Below are 25500 nucleotides of genomic sequence, written 5' to 3' on the forward strand. Positions count from 1 at the left end.
GTCAGGTGGGCTGGCCAGGGGCAGATGGAGGTAAATAACAGCAGGACAAAGAAGCCAGGTCAAGCAAGGGAAGCTCAAAAGAAGAGCAAGGCGGGGAGAGGGAGAATGGAGAAAGGTCACGGGTAGAGTCACTTAGGGGTGATGAGGAAGGTAGAGAAAAATCAAACAAGGCCTGAGGGAGCAGAGAAACATAAGCAGCACTGTGCTGAGGGAAAGAGGCCGCCCTCTGTTCTGAGTTCTCAGCAGACACCAGAGCTGAAGTTTACATACTAGGGCCTCCAGTCATTGGTATTCATACTGAAAAACACCTGGAGCCCTATGGCAGGCAGATGGAACATGACAACACAGCCCTCTGTGAGCCATCCAGGACCGGCTCCCTACTAGGAACACAGGCCGAAGCAAAGCCAGCACTCGCACTGCCTCCCCACCAGTACCTGGGCAGAGCCCAGCACTGCCTGTGTTCGTACAGTACTCGAGGCAAAAGCACCTCAGGATGCATCTGGAAATTTCTACTGCACAAGACACACATGCCAGCTGGGCTTCCATGCTCCCTCCTGCTGCTCCCTGGAGACACAACCATGCCTACTACACTGCTCCTGCACACATGCTGCAGCTGCTTATGATGAGCTGAGAAAGAGGCACTCACTGTCCCCAGATGGACAGGGCTGGCATGGAAGTATGCATGGGCCTTCAAAAAATCCCACTGCACAGTCAGAAAGGATCCTGGCCCAACTGCTCAGTGTCAAAAGCCACAAAGCCACCAGAAACAGGACATGAGTTAGGGAAATGCAGGCCTCTTTCTACAGAAAATGCCCTCTTAAGAGGGGACTGCTCTGCTCTTCCCAGAAAAGCTTCACACTTGAACACGGGGGGTTTGTCCATTTGAAGAATAACTAAACTGTATTTCAAGCACTGTTTCGGAGTCCTGTGTGTGCACAATAGAAATACCACACCACCTTTCAGCTCCAAATCTGCCATGCTGTTGGTTTGGGTTACGAGCCCCAAGTGACCACATCCATTTCTGACCTTTGCCCCCAGCTGTGGTGCAGCAAAGGTGCCGACTGAGACTCAGAAGCCCCAAAGTCTGTTTGCATTTCTGCCCTGATAGGCTAGCTGTACTGGGGCAAACAACTGCACATCCCCAGGCTCCTGGTCTCTCTTTTCCCTGTGCCTGCCTCCACGATATTGAATGCAAGGCTTCTAGGTGTGGGCTGCTGGACAGTATACGCCTGTAATGTTAAATGCACTCCAGACTGCAAAAAGCTAAATGGCTCTGCAATGGAAATAATAACGAGTACTTGAAGTTTTGTGGCTGGTATTTCTAGGACAAATGTCACAGCTCATGTGACCTAATGTCCTAGGGCCCCAAGCCTAGGAAGAACAACTACATGCTGAGGAGCAGGCAGCCTGATTCTGATGCTTCTACTAATAGCAGTAACATTTTTATCACAGGAGCCCAAGTCAAGGAAAGTTCTTATTCCTCATCCATAGAAACTCAAGGTTGTTGGAAAACCGGTTAGCAGGAAGGCTTTGCCAGATTCTGAGATGGCTGTCACAGGGTCACTGAGATCATATACGCTACTGCCTTATTTTGCTGCCATCAGTCTGTTCCTTAGAAATAGGACAATGATATTGTGTTCCTGTATGTGTTTATCTGTAAGGCCAGGGTGCAATGGCAGAAGCCTGGTATCACACTTTGTAAGCATGGTTAGTCACTCTGCCCCCTGCAAGCACTCTCCCATCTTATGGGCATGGTACAAGGCCAAGGCTGTGTCCAGCAGGGCTTTTGTTTAAACCACATTCTGTGAGCCTGACTCAGCTGCTGACACCTCCTCACCACACAGGATGCCTGCAGTCTTTTGCAGTGGCTCTGGTTTTCCTTTGAACCTGTGCTAATAGCAAAGCATTAGGTGGAAGAGTATTTTTCTAGTTACTGTTTTTCAAGATGCTGCTTGGCCTAGATCAATTCCAAGAACTGAGGCAGTCAAACAAAAACTTTTACAGGCTCGTCAGCAGCACGAACATCACTGCTCTGGCAACTTCCCACGCTGCAGCAAGAATTTGCACAAACCAAAATGAGACCACACACAAGTGAAGGGCTGAGCAGAGAACCGCGAGTGGCAGCACCTTCAGCTCCACAGCACACAGCAGAGGTGGCAGGCAGCTACTGGCACCACACAGTGTGCTTCTGCAGGAAACATGCTCGAGTCAGAGAACCTCCCTGCTGTTGTTCATCCGGGCAAGCAAGTTTTAACGCTCCCACGGAACAGAAGGGAAGACAGGGAGGGCCATTGGCTCAGCTTCCTCCCAAGAGGGCACACTCCTGGACAGCACTTACACACTGCTGCCTCTTTGCTGCAGTCTGGAGTTGAGCAGCTGTGAACTTCTTTGGGGGCTGGATGGGGGCAAAGCATGGGCTTCAGCCAGATCCCAGTGCTTCAGCCCTTCTTCCTTCACCTCCTGTGCCCAGAGAATCAGTAGTTTCCACAAACTATGGTTAGGCACAAAGACCATCTTATCAAGCCAGCTCATTGTGTGCAGCACCCAGCAGCAGCTACAGAGAATTTGACATCGTGGGTTACCCAAGCCCCACTCATTCTCTCCTCCTTTGCTGTCATTCACAATAGGTTTATGTCCTGGATGAACATACTGAGGAGCTGAAATTGGAAGCAGACCTCCTCCAAATTGGACTGCAAGTGTAAAACCTCCAGCCTGACCAAAAGCAGCTTGATGACCTATGTCAAGTGGAAATTCAAGTCAATTTGAGGCACAGAGGGAAAGGAAGGGATTTCCTTGCTCTCTTGAATAGGGAAAGTCACATCACAGCAGAAAGACCTCTAGACTACTCTTTGGCTAACTGCATCCATGCAAATAGCAACAGAAATATTTATACCTGTTACATCCTGGTCACTTTAAACTACTTTCTGGGTTCCATCAGGGCCACCACAGCCATCAGACTCATTAAATTTGGCACTGGGGCTATGGCTGAGACAGTCACAGCTGTGAAGTAACAGCTTTGAGTCAGCCTGAAGAAAGAAGCAAATGAGCCAGTGTGTTTCCAGTGACCCAGTAAGAGTCGGTGTTCCCAGAGAGCGCTGCCTGGGAACCCCCACAGAGTCACTGCATCCCACACTACACTGAGGCACCAGAAAACAGTGCTTGGTTGCAATCACACAGCAAGAACCAGAAGCCAATATGGCCAATTACAAGATTATTAACTGCAGCTCTTCCTCCTATCCATAGAACAAGCACAGACCCCATGTAAATGATTTCACTGAATGGAAGGGATTTTGCCCTATGGCTCACAGCATCTTCATGTGGCACTGGAAGCACACAGTGACAAACATTTTGAGCACCAGCACAATGCTGCAATTACCCTGTCATGGTATACTTTAATCAGGATGATTTTGGGGGAGCCTGTGGCTGGGAAGTTCCTGGAATACCAAAAGGCACCTCCCTCATCCTGGGCAGGAGGCGGCCACCAGCACAGTCAGCTGGCTGAAAAGCTGCTGCTGCTTCAGCTCTTCAAGGCAGGAATAAAGAACAATAAAGAACAGAAGGTGGTCCCAACATACATCTATTGAACCTGGGATACATGAAGGGTATGATGTCACATCACCTGCCAGACTGGCTTCCAAACACCTGGCTGCAATGAATGCAGGCAGCCTTTGTTCCCTTCCAAATGATCACAGCTAAAGCACACACAGCCTCTTCTGGAGCAGTGAGGGTTAACTCAGGCGAGCAAACAAGGGCTGAAGATCAGCTCATCTTTTCCATTCAGACAGATCCTGCTACAGAAAATGCTGGTTTCTCGATGCTCAGTGTCTCAGCGACTTCCAGGAACAGTGAGCTAAACACAGCTACTCTTCCCAGCACCAGCTGAGGGGGCGGCAGGGGATGGAACACAGCCCTGTTCTTGGAAGGCAGGAAAAAATAAGGCTCTGGCAGAGCTGTGCAAGCTTGCCTCTCCCTCCTCCCCTCCCCAGTAGCCTCTTTCAGCATCTCTAATTCCTCAGGGTACAGCTACGTTGGTTTTTCCTTTTATCAAATAAGCGTAACAGCAATGCATGAAAACTGCAGGCAATTTTCAAGCAGAGAGAGGTTAAGCAAATCAAATAAATAAATGATAAGCTCATCTTCACGAGCTCGGATGTGCCCCATGATTTTGCTCAGTTTAGTGCATGACCTACTGTACTTCCTAACATTTTTGTTAGATAAACACAGAAAGCTACAGAACCATTCAGTCCAAGGAAACTATTTTTGGCTACTTTATCTTCATGCAATATGAATTCCAAGGGCTGATTGGATACTTGGACCTCTCCCAGCCTGGCCGACTGTGAAAGGAGCAGACAGTCATCTCACTGCTATTCTTCCATGGAAACAAACATCTTTTACAGATGACAAGTATCTGGCTTGTAGGTGCAGCACTCTGAATGAGATTCAGGGAACCAGAGCAGCCACCAGCTGCGAGGAATGCAAGGATAGCCTCAAGGTACACATACAAAAATAGGAAAACAGGATTCAGTCAGAGCTGGCTTCATGGTTCCCCACAAGCTGCTCTCCAAATAAAGACGGCAGCACTGAGTGGTGAACAGAGTTTGGAGAAAACCTGCTGCAAACCTTGCAGTCAGCAGCTCAGCTGGATGAAATTTCACCATCTTCCATCCAGATGAAAAACCAAGGCAAGCCCACACGTGCTGTGCTGGTGGGCCCCATGCTGGGTGCAGCTTGGCCAGCAGGCAGGGGATGGAAGGGCACATGGCAGCTCAGCCCTACCAGTGGTCGCCCTAGGCCAGGGCCATGGCTTGCTGCCACCAAGGCACTGTAGGAGAAGCTGTTCCCTGAGATATGCAGTAGTTGTGCCACAGATAAGACTTGTCTCCAGCACAATCAGTCTCTCACCTATTACAAGTCTTACATGCACTTAAAATGCTGTGGCTTGCTATTTTCTTTTTGGTGCTTTTTTTTTTTTTTCTTCCACCTGCTGAACAGAAAGAAAATGTAGTCCTGCATGATTACACAGCAGTTTGAAGTCCCCTGCAACGCCAAGGCTGCAGGCACATGCTTAGAAGACATGCAGACTTCCTCATTATCTTCTGTGGATTTCAGGATTACAAAAAAACAAAACCAAAAACAAACACAAGGAATAGCACAGAATGCAGCAGAGTCTGCAGCAAACCACAGGACCAGCTTTCAGGCTTCAAACCTCTTCACGTGCTGATCTCTAGGTTCTCGGATACCAGCTATGAGACCAAAGAACTCTGCTGTCTCTCTGGGATTTCTAATGCCATGCCATCCATCTTCGCAGCCTTCAACTAGAAGCAAGAAGCCCGGAGTTGAGCACTGGGCTCATTTTTAGCTGTACAAAACTGCTACTCTCCCATAAATCAATGTAGATGTGCTGATTTACAATATGCGAGAAATTGGCTCATTAGCTCTAATTAAACAGTGGCCCAAGCCACATGATTTAAATGTGAACAAGGCTCTTGAACACCCTGTTCAGCCCAGGAACTGGGATTTGCTCGGTGCCTTCCTATATTTAGCATACAGTAATGTAACTAAAGCAACCAAATTAGACTCGCAAATAGACCGGTTTCTCAGTACTTAATCAAGGACCTTTTCCCAGAACTGCAGAAGGCTGAAATTAAAAGAAAGGAATGCGTGGTAATCAGCCCAGAAGGACAGAAGGAAACCACCATGAGTCTGAAGTCCAAACATGCACTGTGGCCAACTGAATGCACCGTTGTTTGAGTTCAATGTGGCTGCAGAGCAGCTCAGCCCAGGGATCACAACACTCCACAGGGCACTGCCCAAGCATAAGGCATTACTGAGGAACTGCAGCTCTGGAGATCTGTAAGTCACTGTGGTGTACAAACGTCCCTGGCTCCCTTCCTTCGTGGATGGGGAAATGACAGGCCTGAGGCCCTATTTCTGCCCATGACTTTGTGAGCAACAACAGGTATAGAAGGGAGTGACAGAAAGACAGAGCCAGCATACAGACTGCAAAGTGCATACAATGGGCAGTGATCAGCGTGGCACCACCAAACAGCAAAGCAAGAAGAGGCAGGAGCCCACAGCACTGCTATCCTTCACATTCACTACTGGTAGGTCTTAGAAGAGAAATGAGTGGTCTCCATTTCCTGTCCTCTCCTTAATTAGAATAACTGGAGTTGGAAGGGATCTTTAGTGGCCATCTAGCCCAACTCCTCTGCGACAAACAGGGACACCTACAGCTCCAATAGGTGCTCAGAGCCTCATCCAGCCAGACCTCAAGTGTCTCCAGGGATGGGGCTTCCACCTCCCCTTTGGCCAACTTGTGCCAGTACTTCACTACTCCTATTGGAAAGAACTTTTCCCTTATATCCAAATCTAAATCTCTCCTCATTTAGCTTGAAACCATTTTCCCTTTTCCTGTCACAACAGACCCAGCTAAAGAGTCTGTCCCCCTCTTTCTTACAGCCCCTTTGGGTACCGACAGGCCGCTCTCAGCTCTCCCCACAGCCTTCTCTTCTCCACCTGCACAGCCCCAGCTCTCAGCCTGTCCTCGTAGGGAGGTGCTCCATCCCTTGGGTCATTTGCCCACATCTGTCCTGTACTGAGGACTCTCCATCTGGATGCAGCACTTCAGGTGAGGCCTCAGTGCACAGAGCACAGGGGCAGGATCAGCTCCCTGCCCTGCTGGCCATACTGCTGTGGATGCAGCCCAGGGTATGGTTGGCTTTCTGGGCCAGGAAGGCACATTGCTGGCTCATGTCCAGCTGCCATCCAACAGCACCCCCAAGTCCTTTTCAGCAGGGCTGTGCTCCATTCTTTCATCCCCCAGCTTGTACTGATAGTGGGGATTTAAAATCTATTTTTCACTGTAAGGATATATATGAATACAAGATTATAAAATAAAATATGAATATAAAATATGAATGAATATAAAATATAAAATAAAAAAAACGAGTTATCTGTCACCAGTTTTCACATTGCTATTAGGAAAATCCCCTTTCCTCATTCTAACCTAAGAACTGCCAGAGGAATACGACAAAGAAAATGTTCTGTAGGCAGAAATAGACATTTACGAAGTGTTGTAACACTTCAGAAACTGCCAAAGCTTGCAGCTGATGGTGAATGAAAGCAAGCTTCATTTCTACTTATTTCTACAATGTCAGCACCACAGACCTCACAGTGTCAGTCAGGACCCTGCACAGACACTGATGAAGTGCTAAGTTGGAGGAAGGCAGCCTAAAATTCATCTTGGAGCCGCACTTCCTAGCTTTGGCAATCTCTTGCAGAGGTCAGTTGTACATTCACACCTCCCCTGCTCAACCTCACGGCCAACAGACAACGGCCTGTCATGCACAGAGCAGGGCCCTGGGAACATCCTCCTAATGGCTTTTGCCAAAGTCGTCTTCAGGTTGAGTTTACTTCCCACACCATCTCCTCTTGGCACGTTTCTCCTGCATAACATAAGATAGGCACCAGAGCAGGACAGGCAAGGCAAAACTCTGCCCCACACTGCTTCCACATGCTGCATTCTCATCCCTGGCTAGCATAGGCAGCAGCAGGTGAAGAGAGGACAGAGAAGGGGAAAAATCAAGGGAGAAATAGGATATGGGTAGCAGCTCACAGGAGCATATGCAGGCGCTGTGACTGCGATTCACCCCGAGGAGAGGCAGCTGGGAGGGAAGGGACAGCTGGCTCCTCCTGCAGTGCTGTGCTCCCAATTAGTAATTACTCACTCTGAGCTCCTGGTATTTAGAATCGATTATACAAAGCCACATCAAGGAAAGTGTGTCTTGTATGGTGCAGAACCTTGTCAGTGCACTTCTGCAAAACATTATGGCATAATAAAGCTGCCATTAATATTAATTACCCCATTTTGAATCCCATTTCTAATTCCATTTCCTCCAATAATCTAATAATGAATATTGCTTTCACATCGTTATTCAAGGTATCAGCTTGACAGCAGGAAAAAAACATATTGGGCCCAGTGTCTCATTCATAGCAAACAGTGACTAATAGTAATGCTAATGGCAAAGAGCAAAGACTGCAGAAACCTCGAAGTCAGCCTAACAACCCAAGAGCCTCTCTGAGATTCACAGATAGGAGCATTTCCTAGAAATAAAATGAGAAGAAATCATTTATTCTTAAATTACGAAACACTCACTGGAGACATAAGTGCATTTGAAAAATACACGTCAAATGCAGTTCAAGGAAACAGACAAGTGGCTCCAATGTTTTAAGAAAAGCCAAATTACCTTCCTATCAAGCCAATACTAACAAATGAAGTGGAATTACCCCTTCTGCTGCTGCGGTGAGCCCCCTCACCACAAGGAGCCAAGGAGGCAGGGCTGCCTCGAAGGCAGAGTTGTGAGATGGAACTGGTGGGCAAGCGGGGGGCCACCCAGATGGTAAATATTTTCTGCCATGCAATTCAATGCTGCATCAGTATGAGAACTAACTGAATACCTCACCCTTGGCCTTGCCTTCTTCCCACCCCAAAGGCATGCTGCTCCTTCCAGCAGGCTTCTCCCCGCTGCAAAAAAAAGCTCCAGCAGCAAGGAGCTCCAGGGCTGGGAAACGAGAGCCAGCCCAGTGGTGCCCCAATGGAGGCATAGCCAGCATGTAGTCTGTCCTCTGCTTTATCTTCTAAATCCTCCTTACTTGGGGGGGTGACCTTACATCAGGAGAGGGGTGGTCAGCAGGGACAGGGAGGTGATTGTCCCTCTCTACTCGGCTCTTGTGAGGCCCCATCTGGAGTACTGTGTCCAGGTGTGGAGCCCTCAGTACAAGAAAGACAGAGAGATCTTGGAAAGGGTCCAGAGGAGGGCGACTAAGATGATCAGGGGGCTGGAGCACCTCCCCTATGAGGACAGGCTGAGGGAGTTGGGCTTGTTCAGCCTGGAGAAGAGAAGGCTGCGGGGTGACCTCATTGCAGCCTATCAATACCTGAAGGGAACCTACACCCAGGAGGGGAGTAAACTCTTCAAAAGGGCTGACAACAGCAGGACTAGGGGAAATGGATCCAAGTTGAAGGAGGGAAGATTTAGGTTGGATGTTAGGGGGAAGTTCTTCACAAGGAGAGTGGTTAGGCCCTGGAACGGGCTGCCCAGGGAGGTTGTGGATGCCCCGTCCTTGGCCGTGTTTAAGGCCAGGTTGGACAGGGTCCTGGGCAACCTGATCTGAATGTGTACATTTGGTGGCCCTGCTAGGCAGGGGGGTTGGAACTACATGATCCTTGAGGTCCCTTCCAACCCGGGTGATTCTGTGATTCTGTGATTCTGGGTGCACAGGTGGGAAAACTCCCTCAGCCCACAGGCACACTGCCTCTGGAGCACCCAAGCCCTACAGCTGAGTGCTGTCGTGGTGAGTGCAGAGGCTCAGCACCCAAAGCACCATTTTTAACAGCAGCCTTAGTGCTGTGCAGGCTCTGCATTCCCTTCCCTGCCAGTCACAAAGAGAATTCGTGTGAGCACTGTCATCACCATTCATAATGTTTCCCAAGGAAATTAATTCCTAAGTACACAGGAGTTCAAGGCACAAGTGAACAGAATAGCCAAGCAAACCAATGTCTGGCGCCTTCCCCAGGCAGTTAACCCCAAACCAACACTCCTTTGAGGGATGGTGGCTTCAAATCTCAGCCAGCTCCCTTCCACCTCAAACCTGCAGCACTTCAGGGCCTTTCTGGATGCAGAGCTTCTTTCCAACCTCAGAGGCTGCAATGCAGCAGTTCCTACCACAGCAGCAGCATTGCTCTGTGCTGCAGCATCCGCCAGCAGCCCTAAGCCCAGGAGATGCACCAAGGGATCCTGTCATCCAGGGCCGCACCCTGAGCCTGCAGGGACCCACGGACCAGGGAAGAAGCCCTTGCTATGAGCTCTCCACGATGGCTTTGCTCCAGCCCTCCACTTTCCCTTCTGGCATACTGCAGCCCAGTGTCCCAGCTGTCCCAGTATTCAAAATTGCCACTTGCAAACCACCTGTGCTCTTGGTATTACTGCCGAGGCTCTCATCTGCAAGTCATCAACAGGCTCCTTCTGAAGTACTTCTTTGTCAGTGTTTTATAATACCTTTTCCTGGTGGCCTAATAATTTAGAAATTAATGCATTGTCCTCCTGTGATTCAAGTACATTATTCTGCTGTCATCCAAAAACAGATCAGACATACTTGCTAAACGCTTCTGCTTATTTTCATCTTCATTAACAATTGCACCATTTCCATTTCAAAGAGGCCTTACACAATTTTCTGTTTCAGGCAGATTGTTTAAATTCTATAATGTCCTTGAAGATAGCAGCCGAGGATAATTTCACATTTCCCTTTTTATTTCCAGTTTTCTGCACTTCATTTCTAATTTATATTAACTGCTACCCATTCTCCCTCCCCCTCCACACTGCTTTTGCTTTTTTGCTCCTAATGCTGTCTTCACCACTGAACTGCGATCATCCCTTTCCTGAGGGCACAGTCACAGTTCTTTTCCAAACAATGCGCTGTTCTTGAAGAATGCCTGATTCTAGCATTCATGTAAAACACTCACCAAACTCCAGACAAAAAGTCCCTTCGCTCTGGATAAATTATGTTACATTACTAGTCTGAAAAACCTGTTTGTTTAGATTTTCTTTAAGGAAGGTGGCCATCTTGCAGATACCACCAGCTTCCAAACCAGCTCTGAAATCCTTCACTCCCAATGGAGAAGAGTCAGACAAGCAACAGTGTATAATGAACAGCTCTTTAGCTTCTAGGATCAGTCCTAGATAGGCCACCCTATAAGGAATTGCTGCTTTCGGCATTCCATTAAGCGCTTGGTCTAATTGCTCCCTCCTGGCACCTGAATAAACTTCCGTGGACAAAACCAAAACCAGGCTGAGCCCCAACCACAAGGGATTCCTGCACCCAGCTGAAGACCTCTGGGCCCAGTGAACTGGGGCTGTCTCAGCTCTCACCACGGGAACACTTCTGGCCCCAGTGCATTCTGCCTACACCTTTTGCTCCACGCCTGCTCCTTCCAAAGGTATTCTCAGAAACCCAGATCTTCCTGCATCACAGCAGAAAGTGATTTGTCACGGTTATTCCCTGAAGAACTTCATTTTCTGGTAGTGGAGAATGGTAGGAACAGGCAGAGAGCAACTGAGTTTGAGTCTCACTAGGCAAATTACTGGTCTGACGTTTAAGCCTAGGTACTCAGAATTAACCATAAAAATCAGTTTAACTCAGAAGTTGCCTTCTCAATTTGCCAAACAGGAGAAACACTATGATCCAGGCAGCTCCTCACCCACATCTGACAGTACCCAAGACTTCAAAAACAAAGTGAAAAACAAAGAAAATTCACAACGCGTAATCAAAGAAGAGATTCTTCTGAAGGCTTACCTCGAGCTGGGACATTGACTTTTTTGTTTTCCCCTGTCCTCTCTCTCTTACCTTGCCATTTTCACACAAGAATTCCCAAAGACAAGTCCTAAAGAATAAAGCACAGATCATAGAATATGCCTAGGGTTCCCTGGTGTCCTTCTGGCTTCCTTGGCTTCCAGATGGCAGGCCACGCTCACAGGCAATCTAGCCAATAATATGGAATCATACAGCTGTTTTTAACTGAATCAGTAACTATTTTCAAGTGGCTCTGTGGGAATTTTGTCGTATGGTTGTTGTTTTTTTTTCTTTTAAACTAATGATGTAAGTGGAGAAATGAGGCCATGTCTGGTGACACTGTAGTCTGACTCTAAACTATCAAAACCACAGTGACCAGAGGCGGGACTTTCCCTCGATGCTTTAATTCACCACAGTTAAGTGAAGCAGAAGATACAGCACCCGATTCCCTCTGCAAGCAGTTGTGTACTGCAGAAGCTGTACTCATTCACTCACACTCAGAGCATGCCGCACAGCACATGTCCCCTTTATCTGTTAGGTTTCAGTTCACTTCTTCATGTACTTTTGGGCTGCCACTTACCCTCATTTACTAGAACATTGCTGTTCTCTGGCTTGGTTGCCTTCATTAACAAAGGTAACCTTACGAAGATGAAAAAGAAAATAGGGAAGAATATTCCACTACTCTATCTTTGGAAGTAGGACTGCTAAGCATCGTGCACTGTGAGCGGCTTCAGGAAGAGTAGATAAGGATTACTTTATCACAAAGGCACCCAAGATGCTCATCCTACGGTATTGTGAAGCTGCAGGGGTTTTTCTGAGGAGCCTGCGTTGCAGCAAACAGTCCTTCACTTGAGTACTGTCCTCAAGCCTGGTCAGTCGTGCACCAGCAGCTGTCAGGAGACCACACTTCTGATGTAGATCATCTGGAAAGATCTGGTCTTGCTCTAGCACAAGGGAATGGGACTTTCCTTTTTAAAATGTAATTGGTTTACTGTATTTTCTGAAAATATTTAAATGCCCTCACTGAAATTGTCTTTAGCTTGGTTAAACACAAGCAGGCTGTTAGAGCTGCTACATCTACATCAGTGTCTGCCCACTGTTCTACTTCAATTCTAGAGTCAGCTCATCTGTATAGTCCAAATCAAGCTGCTGAAGAACAAAACGGCACTAGGAACACCAGAAAAAGGCAACACAGCTTGATTTATTTTGAAGTTTCCCATTCATCACCATCTTTTCCATACACATATGATATTTTACCCTGGACTGTTCTGATACTTCATCAATTAATTCTTTACTAACACAGTGCAGTTCACAAAGAATACATTTCTGGCACTCAGTGGTTAGTGCCTCTCAGCAATGGACTGGCCTCCTGAGTTAATCTTACCTCAAAGGTCTGTGTAAAACCCTCAGCTTTTTTAATGTTATTGTTATTTTCAGGGAACATCTTTTTGCTGGATGCAGCCACTGCAGTGAAACAAGGGCTATCCCGGAGAGCAGAGATCTTAATGTGTTTACGAGCAGCTAAGCTGTGGTACTGAAATCACTGAGGGAAGAACTGCCACAGCCCTGGTGCCAACATCTCCATGAGCACAGGAGATGGAGATGGGGTTCAGTAAATGAAGGGTGAAGTGCGGGTCTCGACTTGGGACAGGGAGCAGGGGTCCTGCTGGGGAGGACGATGGTAGGTTGGTGATTATGAAAGCACACGACCAAAGGCTACACAGGAGAAATTAGAGGCATGTCTTCCTATAGGCATGAAACAGCACGTCTGTAGTGACCACTGTCTCATGATCCACCCTTGGCTCCAGCAATGATAACAATGACTGCTGCTTATGCCCACGGTTGCTATTGCTGCTACCAGCGCAACATAAACCTGGGAACCCCTGGCACAGGTTACAACCACAGGCTGAATTCCCCTTTGATACTACTTGAGCCAACGTGAGTTCTCAGAAAATGTTGCTACATGTCTCCATGACGCACTGCTAAACAAGCACCTCTTATTTTGTACTGCCTTCAATATAGCAGTGATTTCCGTGTATGGTCCCATATGCAGTGTTCTGCAACAGGGTGACTTGGAGTTGGGTAACTTGGCAACACCAGTGTCCTTGGAGAAAGTTATATGCTTTTCTAGCCATATGTGAAACAACAGTACCCTACTCAGGGCTGTTTCTGGCCATCAGAAATCACTATGCAACAAAAACGCCACAAAGAAAGCCTTTGTGTCTCAACCTCTCTTATCTAGGATAAAACAAGCAACTCTGTGCCAAAGCCTTAAAACAGCCAGCACCCCCAGCTCTGAGGCTCTGAAGGCAGCCTGGACTTAGCAGGCAACCACCGTGGAGGTCAGGTTGGCTGGCTGACCCAGGATATTACCCAGTGCTATCAGCGTGAAAGACTTGAAGGGCTGTTTTCACCACTGCTTTGGCTCACCACAACATCACAAGGCCTGTTCCCTTTCCCCTCACCTGCCACGAGGTACTTGCAGATCACAGAGGTCTCCGGGAATGAAACGCTACCGACAGCAACAGGGAATTCTGTGCTATTGCCAGAGCAAAAACCAGTCAGTGGGGAGAACTTGTGCCGGATCCCTGACCCTTCATCCAGGGGAAAGGCAACTGGCTTCAACGCCACGTTAGGCTCCCTTCAGAGGGTGCAGAGGGAACTTCAGCTTTGCAGTCTGCAAGCAGTCATGGAGGAGGTGGGATGAACACACTGCTGGCAATGGAAAGAGCTTTTGCCCTTCTTTCTGAAGCATGTCTTGTTCTCTTCTGAGAAACCAGGTCTGATGAGTTCAGCTGCATAGTCTCCTACCTAACCAAGCCTTCAGAAAGGAGAAGTCAGGGAAGAAAAAGCCATCTATAGAAAAGGTGGGTTTGATGGGAGCTTACTGAGCTGCAGCACGTAGCCTTGATGAGATGTGATTATTTCTGCTCTGGCTGTACTTTTGGCATTCAGCAAGGATAGCAATGGTCCTTTCTTCTTAAAATTAGTTAATGTTAAATAAGTTTTAACCTGAAATGTCTAAATTCCGAGAGGAGGAGGAACGCTCACTAGCGAATCCTGAGAAGTCACCTGGAGCCAGAAGGCCCATTTGTCACACACCAATCCATCCAGGTCACATGGAGTTCTGCAGTCTCAAGAGCTCAAGCTTCTTAACTTCCTATCATGAGATATTTATGCCACTTTTATAAGCTACAAGCTACTCAAGACTGCCTGACTATTACAGCTTAAATGTATAAACGACATTCTCAAGTGAACATGCTATCATTTTTATTTTTTTTTAACCTACACACATGCACACACGATTTGTTAAAACCTGAGAGCTTTTTGAGAATCAAGGGGAAACGTGTTCACTAAAAGATTTACTAAATGTAGATTGTTTCCCCAGCAAAAATAATAACAATAATAAATAAAGAATAACAGCCAAACACAGAGATATGCTCAAAGTTTTTGGAGATACAATTTGCTTTCACTTGGATTGTTGTTTTAAGATTGTTCTGTTGGTTTTTTTTTTGCTCCTTGATGCTAACTGCTGTCTCCTCAGCCAGCTGAACACAATCAACTGCTGTTCAACGGAAGTTACTCTACAGCAACAGTATTTCATAGATCTTGTGACGCTTTGCCGGAACCTCAAGTTCTCCTGTGCACAGACATATGCTTTGAAAAGAACAGCTGCACTTTATCCACATCTCTTTACTTCACTGTCATGCCAACAAGAAAAAACTTGAAGGGAAGCACGTTCACCAAACCCGCTACGACAAAGACAGACACAGAACAAAGCAAGAGACAGCAGCCAATGCCAAGTCCTCCAGCACACAGAGTAAGGGACAAAAGAGCTCTGGGCATCCCCACCTTCCTACCCTGAGTGACACTCGGATATTTTTAGGGCACTCCGTAGAGTCTCCTTCCAGACAGCCCCCGTGCAGGGCCAGGACTGGCACAGGAGCTGTGTATGCACTGCATCACACTGGAAACACTCATCCATCTCCCCCAGCCACAGCTCGCCCCAAGCCTGCAGCCAGTAAGTGCCCCATGGTACTGCTGAGCCCATCAGAAAAGGCACTGAAGGGCACGGCTGAAGAGCCATTCTCATCTCAACACTGCATGTTTCACACTGTTATCACACAGCTCAGACTGCACAATGACAGCCAAGCATGGGAGTGACTTACCTCGAGTGAAGTCCACAGGCCCAGGATGAGACTGCCTTGGCCTGCCCACCACTACAGCTCCCTTCACACCACTGAAACTGTTTTAAAGAAAGCAAAAAATAGGTCATCCATTCTTTGGGAATGTCTTCTTTCAGGAAAAATGTTTCACTTTTTTTTTTTTAATTTTTAACTAATTCTGCACAAGACTGATGAGCAGAAGAGCAATCCCTGTGCAGCCACTGTTACTGACACTGACTCAGCTGGAAAGTGACACCCAACAGAACTTTTGAGAACAGGAACTTTCTCAGGGCTAAATGGTGAAAGTAAGGCACCTTAAGACTGACTTGCACCTATGTCAGCACCCAGATTGCTCTACTGGAGGATCCAGTGCCTTCCAGATGTCTAGGTTTATATTCCACGTCTCCACCCAATTTATTCTACCTTTCTGTCAAAGATCAGAGGCAAAGGGTTTGATTCACCTGTTCAGTTAATTGAAAGTTTATTCTTACATTCTTTCTACTCTTTTCTCCTTGTTTGCTGCTGGCTTCTGCATTTTTGTGGAGCTCCTGAATGGCAGGTATGGATGACTGCCTTGCAGCTTGCTGTATGGCACAGGCAATGGACACTGTGCATTCTGAATGCCAGGACACCTTGCTTCTTCCTCAAGGAGGAAACAGTAAAGCACCTGGCAGCAGCTCCTATCCTTGCAGGAGCTCAGAGGGAACCAGGACATGCTGCTATCCCAAAGGTGAGAACCACTACTGAAGCATGGAAAAGAAAGCATGTCACTTTTGGAACCAGCCTCTGGCTTGCACTTTCCCCTTCATTGTGGCTCTAAGAGGTCAAACTGCTTGAACAAAGTGAAGAACAACCCCCTCCTTCTCTGAGCTGCAGTCACTGGCACACCAAGACAAGCTGTGTGCTTGCTGCCAGGCTCAGTGAGTGCTTTCTTCACCACAGCGCTGCTGCACACCATGCCCTCCTGGGTACCACAAACGTTCTGTGCACACCATGGCTTCCTGAGCCAACAGAGTCTTGCTGTCTGCTCTCATGGAGGCTATCAACCTCAAAAAAATAGTAGAGATTTCCTCATCTTCACAAGTTCTAAAAGCCTCGCTCTGCTCAGGTGCTTTGCCTTCCTCTGCTTCCCTGATTAATCCTCACCCTACAGATATGACCCTACTGCTCAAACAGAGCTCAGGTTGGGAAGTCAAGCCAGCCACAGGCTGCCTACCTGCAGGAGTCTCTGGTGGCACAGAGCAGGGGCTACTCACACAGACATGAGGGCAGGAGGGGCTCTGGCTGCAGTCAATTGCTTGCTCCTTGTAGAGGAGTTTTAGCTCTGTGCATCCCAAGGCCACAGAACACACTGCATCCTGCAGCACAGGGAGGCTCTTTCTTGGAAAACAAACACAATGTAAAGCCTCCTGGTTTTATGTCTCAGTGCATCTTTCAAGCTACAAAACAACACCAAATGAGACCAAATGAGAACTGGGATGCTTTCATGAGTGACGGTAAATCAGAGCACTGCTCACACTGCATAACAAAGACTGCCCAAGTTTATGGGGCCACAATATTTAACTTCAACTAAGGAAATAAGGACCTTAGAATTCCTCATTTAATCACAGATGTCTGAGGTAATATTTGAAACCTGGGACCACACTTCTAAACAAAACACATTTGCCTAAAAAGCCAACAATATCATTTAATGAAAAGAAGCTGCATGCATATATTGCCATTCCACTGCCACAGAATGGAAATGAGTAACTTCTTCACCATACAATCCTTGCAACTGTTTACTTTCTTCTGAAGGGATTTCTCCTTTACCAAAGCTTTCACAGAGGCTGTTTTCCTCCCCTGCTGTAAACTGGATCACTGTTAACCTCGTACAATTTTTTGTTATTTAAAAATCTGTACCATAGAATCACAGAATGATTTGGGTTGGAAGGGACCTCAAGGATCATGAATCCCACCAACCCTGCCACATGCAGGGCCACCAACCTCCCCACTTAATACTAGACCAAACTGCCCAGGGCCCCATCCAACCTGGCCTTGAACACCTCCAGGGATGCACGGGGCATCCACAGCCTCTCTGGGCAGCTGTTCCAGCACCTCACTGCTCTCACAACAAAGAACTTCCCCTCTCAGACAGAGAGTGTGAGAGAGAGTGTATGAAAAAATAATATGCAACTCTCTGTCTCCTACTAGACGAGAAAGAACAAAAATGTTCATCTCAGCTATCTAATAAACATAAATGCCTTCTGCAAGTCTGAATCAGGCTGAGGAACAGATATTATATACAGATAAACAGAGTGCTGAATGATTTAAGACGCAACAACAGCTAAATGCAACATGGCATGCATCGGTAAAATTACAAATTAGCATTAATGCGCAATCAATTCAACTAAAAAGGGAAGACAACGTTGCTGCGAAGAACGGCCTTTTTTAGTCAAAATCAATGAGAAATCAATGGTATAGTTTAATGGAAGGGGAAACACTAGGAAAGGAAATATATTCATATTTCAGAGAACTTTGCAATTAACTGCAACACTGAAAATGAATATTAAGTATAATTCTCCACTTCCTCCTTGCTTGCATGAGGACAAACAGTGCTCAAATTTGGAATAAATCAGTGCAAAGTTAATACAGCCCCATTTTGCCAGCACAAAGTTTCATCCTCGTCAGCGCTGTCATGCTAATTAGAACTGATCCATTTGCTTCTTCCTTGTGGCACTGTGCCGTTCTGCTACCCTGCCAGTGAGGAAAGGAGTGAAAAAATCAGTGAAAAAATAATTCATATCCACGTCAAGACATCTGTTCTCTGCCAGACAGTTTTGCACTAGTGCAAGCTGGGCCTGTGCCCAAACTGCTGTGGGTGCTCCAGTCAGGAGCAGAACCCAACAGACAGACTTCAGAAACAGAATACTTCCAATACTTCCAACAGTCATGTTTTTGGTGTCGCTTCAGAGAATAAAACATAGAACCCAAACTACTTGATACTAAACCTAAACCTAGATGCAGTGTGTTACAGTGTAAATATATCTCGCAGGGATCCTTCCGCTAACATCACTGCAAAGGCCATGAGCAGAACGTGAGCAGCTGCCTCAAAATGAGATGCCTGTCAGCAAACAGGAGGATGGAGACAAGCCTCCACGTGAGCCCATGTGATCAAAGCAGGTAATCCTTCAAACCCTCTCTGCAGAGATTTTATCCCAGTGGGGCAGTCAGGCCATGAGTCACTTGCCATGAGTCACGCTCCCACCAACTCCTCCCAGCAGCAGGAGGGTTTCAGGTGAAAAATTCCAGGTGTGTTGTGGACCAAGGCTGTGAAACAGATCACCCTGCGTGCTGTGTTTCAGACGCTTCCTACAGGTGTCCATCTGAACGGCTCAAGCACAGCAAAACTATAAGAACTGTGGAAGAGTTCTTAAAATGAGCACTACACCTTTGTGCTAACAGTTAGGCTCTCACAAATATCATTGTGATATGGCATATTTGCAGCTAAACTTCATTTTTATATTGTCCCTCTTTCTAACCCTGTGAAATGAGAAGCCAATGTCTCACCATTTGCAGGGGTGGTTTAGCATTGCTCCTTCTGGCTAGTGGCAGCACAGAAGAAAAGGTCTAAAGAGTACAATCAACAGGAAGGTCAGTGTAGTTTCTGGTTTGCATGGGTCCTCTCAGGGCATTGCACAATGTTAGCCTCCTTCAGGTGGATTCCCTCATCAAAGCTTGGCACTACTGCCTTGAATGTGGACTGTTGCATCACACCAGTCTTCTTTCTTCCTCTTTCTGGAATATTCAGCTGCGTTTAAATCAAAACTTGGACAGCAGAATGCAGACACCCTTGCATTCAAATGTCAAAAAGAAATAGCACATTTCATAATCCTAGCTAGAGATGTGGACGTTAAGATTTAAATCCACCTCAGTAGGTGAGGCATCACACTGTCTCCAAATGGTCTTGTACAAAGAGCACAGAAGACTGAACCTAGCCAAGAAAGGGGAAAGACAGGGTAATCCCCATTTCCTGCAGACCTTCTTCATTTTATTGATGATTTTTTTTATTGATTTATTTTTTTATTGATTGATTATTATCCTCTAACATGATCTGCCCCATCTTTTCATCTGTTGCATCCACACAATGAAACCACAAGCAGTGGTTGAACATTTCTGAGCACGGGACGCCTTCCACATCCAAATTGCCAAGGTTTGCTTATTGGTGCATTGCATTTTACACCAACTTTAATTTAGTTCAAGAACAGGCGCACAGCACTTGTTTCTGAACCAACTCACAGGGACATACCGCGTTCTGCCCTACCACGCTCCCCATCTGCCTCACCAAAGGGTATTTATAATTCCCTGGAGCTGGATTACCTTTCACAGAAGGCCGCAAGGTCCAGTCCATCAGGTGCTGGAATTCTGCAGGGCAGGAGCAGCACCGGGCTCCTCATGCCTTGTGGATGATGGCAGAGCTTCTTTTAGTTCTTAACCTTTTCCTTCGCGGCAGTAGGAAACCATGTCAGTGCAAGAGAACACGCTGCACCAGCACGAAGAACAAGCCCGGCTGCCAAGCTAATTGTGGAGACAGGAATGGGTGCTAGAAGGGTAGGACGGGAGGTGGGTGCCTTTTTTATTAGTCTTGTCCTGATGCCCTAAATGGGCCAGAAAGAGTGAATGTATCCTCTCACATAAAGAGCCATTATGCAGGGATTTCATTTTTCTGATGGAAAAATCTTGACAATCATAAATAGGAGCGTTCGCATGACAGGGAAATTCTAGCTAGGCTTTTCAATGAATCTCCTGCAACAAATTCCAAATTCAACCAGCTTCTTCTATCTAAGCTCATGTGCATGCTGCAGGATTCGCATACTTCACCCCTCATTACCTATGGCCAGACTGAAATCAATGCAGCAAGAGGTGAAAAGGCTTAAGAACCAGCTCTTAGCAATAATCCTCACCACAGCCACAGGTAAAGAGGAAGACTGAAATGTATTTGGTTTCACTTAAACTGTGAGGGAAATAAAAGGAAGAATGGCAGAGGAAGGAAGGAAAACAAAAGGAAAGAAGTAGAAATTTGTACGTAGAGAGGAGAGTCCCAACTGTCTCCCATGTTAGACTGAAACAGAACGCACAAGAGAATTTGTGGAAGTTCTTAGAAGAAAGAGTCATATTATTGTCCTCGAGTCTTTTATTTTCTTAGTGAGCAGCACTTGCCATTTTTATCTCCTCCATTCACCAAAAGAGAAGATTGTGGGGGCACCCAGCATATAGTAGGCCACTTCCTATACCTCATAATGCTCAGGCAAACATTCTCAGGCAGCCTGGAACGAAGGCATACTTGTGACTGAACAGTTTTGGACAACTCAGTACAAAAAAAAAATGTCTTTATGAGATAAGGAATCTCTAACTTCTTTGTTGAGGCATTGCAGGAAAAGGAGGGAATGGAAATCTGTTACCTGCAGACCACATTTGTGTTAGTCCTTCAAGGTTTCCCTTCTCCCTACCAAAATTCCCTGTTGGTTCATGATCACTTGAAAATCTAAGACCCACATTCTTTAACGAGCAGCAGGCAAGGGAGACTGGCCACTTCTGAAAGACCTATGACATTTCACATCATCAGATATGAGCCTGTTCTGGGAAATGGGATTTTTATACTCATCATATCCTTCCAGTGCATCGACTCCATCCATCAATGGCAGCCTTCCAACGATCTGCTTAGCTTTATTGCCACACCAGGATCACGCCGGGGAGCAAATAACTAAAGTCTATTAGTAACAGAAAAATGCTATGCAAAAGCAAACTCAGCAGAGCTGCACCATGGATACTATGGCAAATTTCAGATGAGAAACAGAGTTTTCTTTTTTCAGAACAGGCAACAGTGTTCCTCCAGCTTTCACCCATCACTCCCTGATGCTCTCCAGATTTGCAGCCAGAAGGAAGGGGAAGTAAGTTGTTTCTCTGCCTGAATGTTGACGTCTCATTATGAGCTGAAAAAGATACTTGCTCTGCATGCTCTGCTACTTCCTTCATTCAGGATTCTGTCCATTAACATCTAATTTTTGTCTTCTTCTTGCATTCTTTATCTCAGTTCCAAACTGTTGTCATTTCTAGGAATACCTTTCTGTATGCCATCACTAAGGGTTGAATGTTTTGTTTTAGTTAGCTGATTTTTGCTTATCTGCTTGCATTTTCCTCCTATTTTCTAGCTTGAAAACTTCAGCTTGCAGTATGGCGAGCATTCCTCAGCTCCGACCCAAGGCAACAGAGCAGTTGTGAGAACACTCCCAAGAAATGACTTCATTTTCTCTCAATCAAAACATTTTCCCACACTTCCAAGCAAACCTAACCAAGATGGTTTGCAAAAGGGTCCTAATATCATCTCTGACAAAGGCAGTTCTACTGAACTTCCTTCTGAAATTTCATGCCTAAAGGCTGTCAGGGTAAGTTTCCACCAAAATTGTAGGCATTCCCAAAATACATCCTAGAACAAATTTTAATCTTTAATGAAAAGAAAAAGACAGAAATATAGCAAATAAGGAATGATGGACACAGACAAAGCTACCTTACAAGCCACAACACAGATCTGTGCCAGAAGGGAACAGAAAATGGCAGCAGTGGGAAGTGGAGATGGAAAGTTTACAATTGCATCCTACTCTGCAGGTTTTGCTTCTGCAAGATGCTGTCAGAACGCTCTACCTTCAGGCAGGTTGGTGAAGTCTCTGTCCTCAAACACTGGGATACAGCCAAAGCTGTCTATCTGCATAGCTCAGCTACCTTGAAACTCCCCTTGTCCTGCAGCTGACTTGTAACTTGGCTGTTGGTTCTCCATTATGGCTGCTGACTGCTGCAACTTGCTCTCTTGCCCAGACCTGGGGATTGGGCCATCAATAGCACTGGCACGCATGAAACAGAATGAGACTGCGTCAGAGATTTAATTTACTCTCTGCCTTCTTTGCTCCTGCAGGCGTCTCAGGTTCCTTTGGTTTCCATTTCTCCCTTTGAGACACTGTTCCGAAATCTCACTCCTCTAGCAGCTCAAAATCTAATTTTCAGGCTAAGTGTATTAATAGCAACTTTGTACCAATTTGTCCTTGTGCCAGTATTGATCTTTATTATAAGACCTCTCCTTCCCCTCTACTATTTACTTTGCAATGAAGTGTTTACAGAGAGACATCACATCCCTCTTCCTGTCTTTGTTTTGCTAAGCAAAACAAACTGATCTCTTTTAGTTTTCACTCATCTGCTGAGCTTTCTGGCCCTCACTCACCCTCTGAGCCCTGCTCTGCACCTACCCCTATGTAAGCATACTTTACTGACAGAACCACACACAGTGTTCCCAGCACTCTTGAATCTTGGTTTCACACCTCCCTGTTTGTACCAGGACCCTGTTTGAAACCATCCCTGCAAACACATCGGCCCCTGTACTTCTCCAGTCATGTTCCTTCCAGTATCAAAGTTCCTCTGCTGCCTGGCTGCCTCCATAGCACCCAGCTCTTTCCCTGTTCTCACCCTGCTAGCACCTAAGCCAGATGGCTCCTGTGTGGGCAAGGCTCCCAGCTGCTGCTTGCGCTTGATCCCAGTGTCTCTCTGTGCTCCTGCAGAGCTCCCACACAGTGAACTAGTTGTACTGCTCTGCTCCCTGACTTCGAAGCCAGCAGATTCTCGCAGAAGATTCCCCCAGTTCCATTTCTCCTCGGCCTCGTTCCCCTGTTGGTAGGCTTTTCTGCTCACCACCAATTGCCTGCACCTTCTGCAGGTCAGCCAGGACCAATGCCCCATCAGGGCCCCAAATCCAAGACCTCTGTCTGACTCAGAACTACGCAGCCTTTAACCAGACTCCAGAGCCCCAAGACGCAGACGAACCCCACCCCAAATGGCCACATTTATCCATTGAAGTTTCCTAGTTGCCTCAAGCAACAGGGATGTTCTTTTCTTAATGTGAGCCACTTGTCCCCATGTGTCCCTACAAACAAATCGCCAGCTCCCTACTCAAGGGGAAAAAATCCTGCTGACTTCATTACATTGGGGTTTCCCTGCAGTTTCTGGTGCTGTAACCTGAGCTGGGATGTCTCTCTGATTGCAGCCTTTGGCCTGGTCTTTCCAAGGCTCGCTTCGAGCACAAACCCAGAGAGCAAAAATGACACACACAGCACAGGTTAATAACAAGCAAAGGCATTCTCATACCTGCATAAAGTATCAATTTGAATGTAGCTAAATCCAGATCTTAGCTTAAGGAACAAAAAACTCCTCTGTTCTCCCAACCTTAATCTAGTTCTGCGAACTGATGCAAATGGGGACATCTTGTTGTCTTGTGGACATAAAAATCAGATGAGCACGCTCATGGGAACTTGCCCAGTACTATTTCTGTGGCACAGTTCCAGGAAATGCCCTCATAGCCTGCCTTCATGTGCTGCTCCCAGATCCTTGCAGTAATAACAGCCTAAAGGCTGCATAGCATAAACCAGCTCAGAAAATCTGCCTGTTCTATACTAACTCAGGAACTGCCACTCATCTTCTCATCTCTCCATCTGCAACAAAGCCGTCAGCTCTTTTATTTCTGACTTCTGGAGAGCCTAGAATTCCCTGTTAAGCATGGCTTTTTTTTTTTTCTTTTTTTTTCTTTCTTTTTCCCACTGTTACCAATAATAAAAATGAAAAAAAAAAAGTCTTTAAATTGGTGCAGTGTGGATGAACATGGCAGCTTGATCTTGCTATAGGCAGACTGGTTTGGGCAGCACATTGCTAACTGTCTCTTGCTTCTCTGCTGGAATACTTTATATCTTGCAACTATTGATGTCCGGATTGTACATGGACTGCCATGAAAAATCTGCATTGTCACTGCAATCCTCTGCCATGCCACAGCCCTCACAGAACTGCTCATCTACTGCGGATGCTACTCCCAAAGCAAATGTTTGCTTAAGACAAACGAGTAATCTGTCTCTACAGTATCAGTTTGTTTCAACTATACGGCATAACAACCTCACGGATTTCATTTGAGATTGATTTCACAGGTTTTCACCTGTGCTGTGAGCCACACTACAATTCAGTTTCCCAACCCGTAGCCCCCCACCATTGTCTGCAGTGATGACTGCATTAAGGCAACCAGAGAAGCACTCCTCCACTTGAGCATCAGAAGCTCACCTGCTAGGCATCACTTCCAATGCAAAGTGTAACAGGGAAGGAAACTAGAGAGCTGACAGTTCTGAAGCTCCCCAGTTAACATATGCTATCACCCCTGCTCCAGCCTCCCTGTTTTACTGGAACACATCTGTACTTCTTGTTTGGGCAGCACCTCAGAAAAGAGAAAGAGGCATGACTATGTTTGCTATTTCCCCTGCACAGGGAGAGCAGGGGGATGGCAGAGGCCCAGCAGCAAGCTCACACTGTCCTTTCCCTGTGTGAGAGGCAGAAAAGATGGCAGCTGCTTGAACAGCAAGCTCCTGTGTGGGAGCCAGAGAAGAGCAGCTTGTGCAAAGAAGGAATTTTTAGGACTTTCACTATGGAGATTTGGGTTTGAGCCCTGATGAGAAAGCTAAGTACTCTGTAATAATGGTGCAAAGAAGCATAACAAACACTCACTACCTTCACAGGGACAGAGGCAACTAGTAAAAAAACAAAAACAAAAACAAAACACCACCAAAGTAGTCTGATGGGAAAAGCTTCTTTTACGAAGACATTTGTTTGATTTTATAAAGAGCATTGATTTTGATATAAACGTTCCTGCCAAAGCTACTTGGAACAGCTTTGCTTTTGGCAGCTCAGAAGCTCTATTTCAGAACATCCAAATTGCACATATTTTATCCTGGAGGTTTTTATACCACATATATCATCACTGCCTTGCCCTAACATGACAGTAGCTGTGGAATATTTCATCTTCTTTTAGATGATTAGATGAATTGCATCATACTACAGAACAAAATGTTACCTGCTTTCTTAGATGAAGACGTTCCTGGGTGTCATAATGGCACTGCCAAGCTTTCATTACATAGCAAACAACGGACTT

General features: G+C 46.4%; 1 protein-coding gene across 3 annotated transcripts in view; it reads right to left on the reverse strand.

Moving 5' to 3' along the window:
- The window catches only part of HEMK1 (HemK methyltransferase family member 1), a 70820-nt gene that overhangs the window by 3919 nt on the left and 41401 nt on the right, over window positions 1-25500 (reverse strand). Inside the window, exons 12-13 of one of the 3 annotated variants that reach the window (XR_008205627.1) lie at window positions 15519-15595; window positions 12531-14509 (exon numbers count right to left, since the gene is read on the reverse strand). The gene's annotated coding sequence lies outside the window, so the exon portion shown is untranslated. Of the gene's footprint in view, window positions 1-12530; window positions 15596-25500 lie in introns of those variants that run through there. The other 2 variants (XR_008205625.1, XR_008205626.1) reach the window with 2 other exon arrangements.

This window comes from Tympanuchus pallidicinctus, unplaced genomic scaffold, assembly GCF_026119805.1.
Source record: "Tympanuchus pallidicinctus isolate F22 unplaced genomic scaffold, pur_lepc_1.0 scaffold17, whole genome shotgun sequence".
Taxonomy (NCBI): domain Eukaryota; kingdom Metazoa; phylum Chordata; class Aves; order Galliformes; family Phasianidae; genus Tympanuchus; species Tympanuchus pallidicinctus.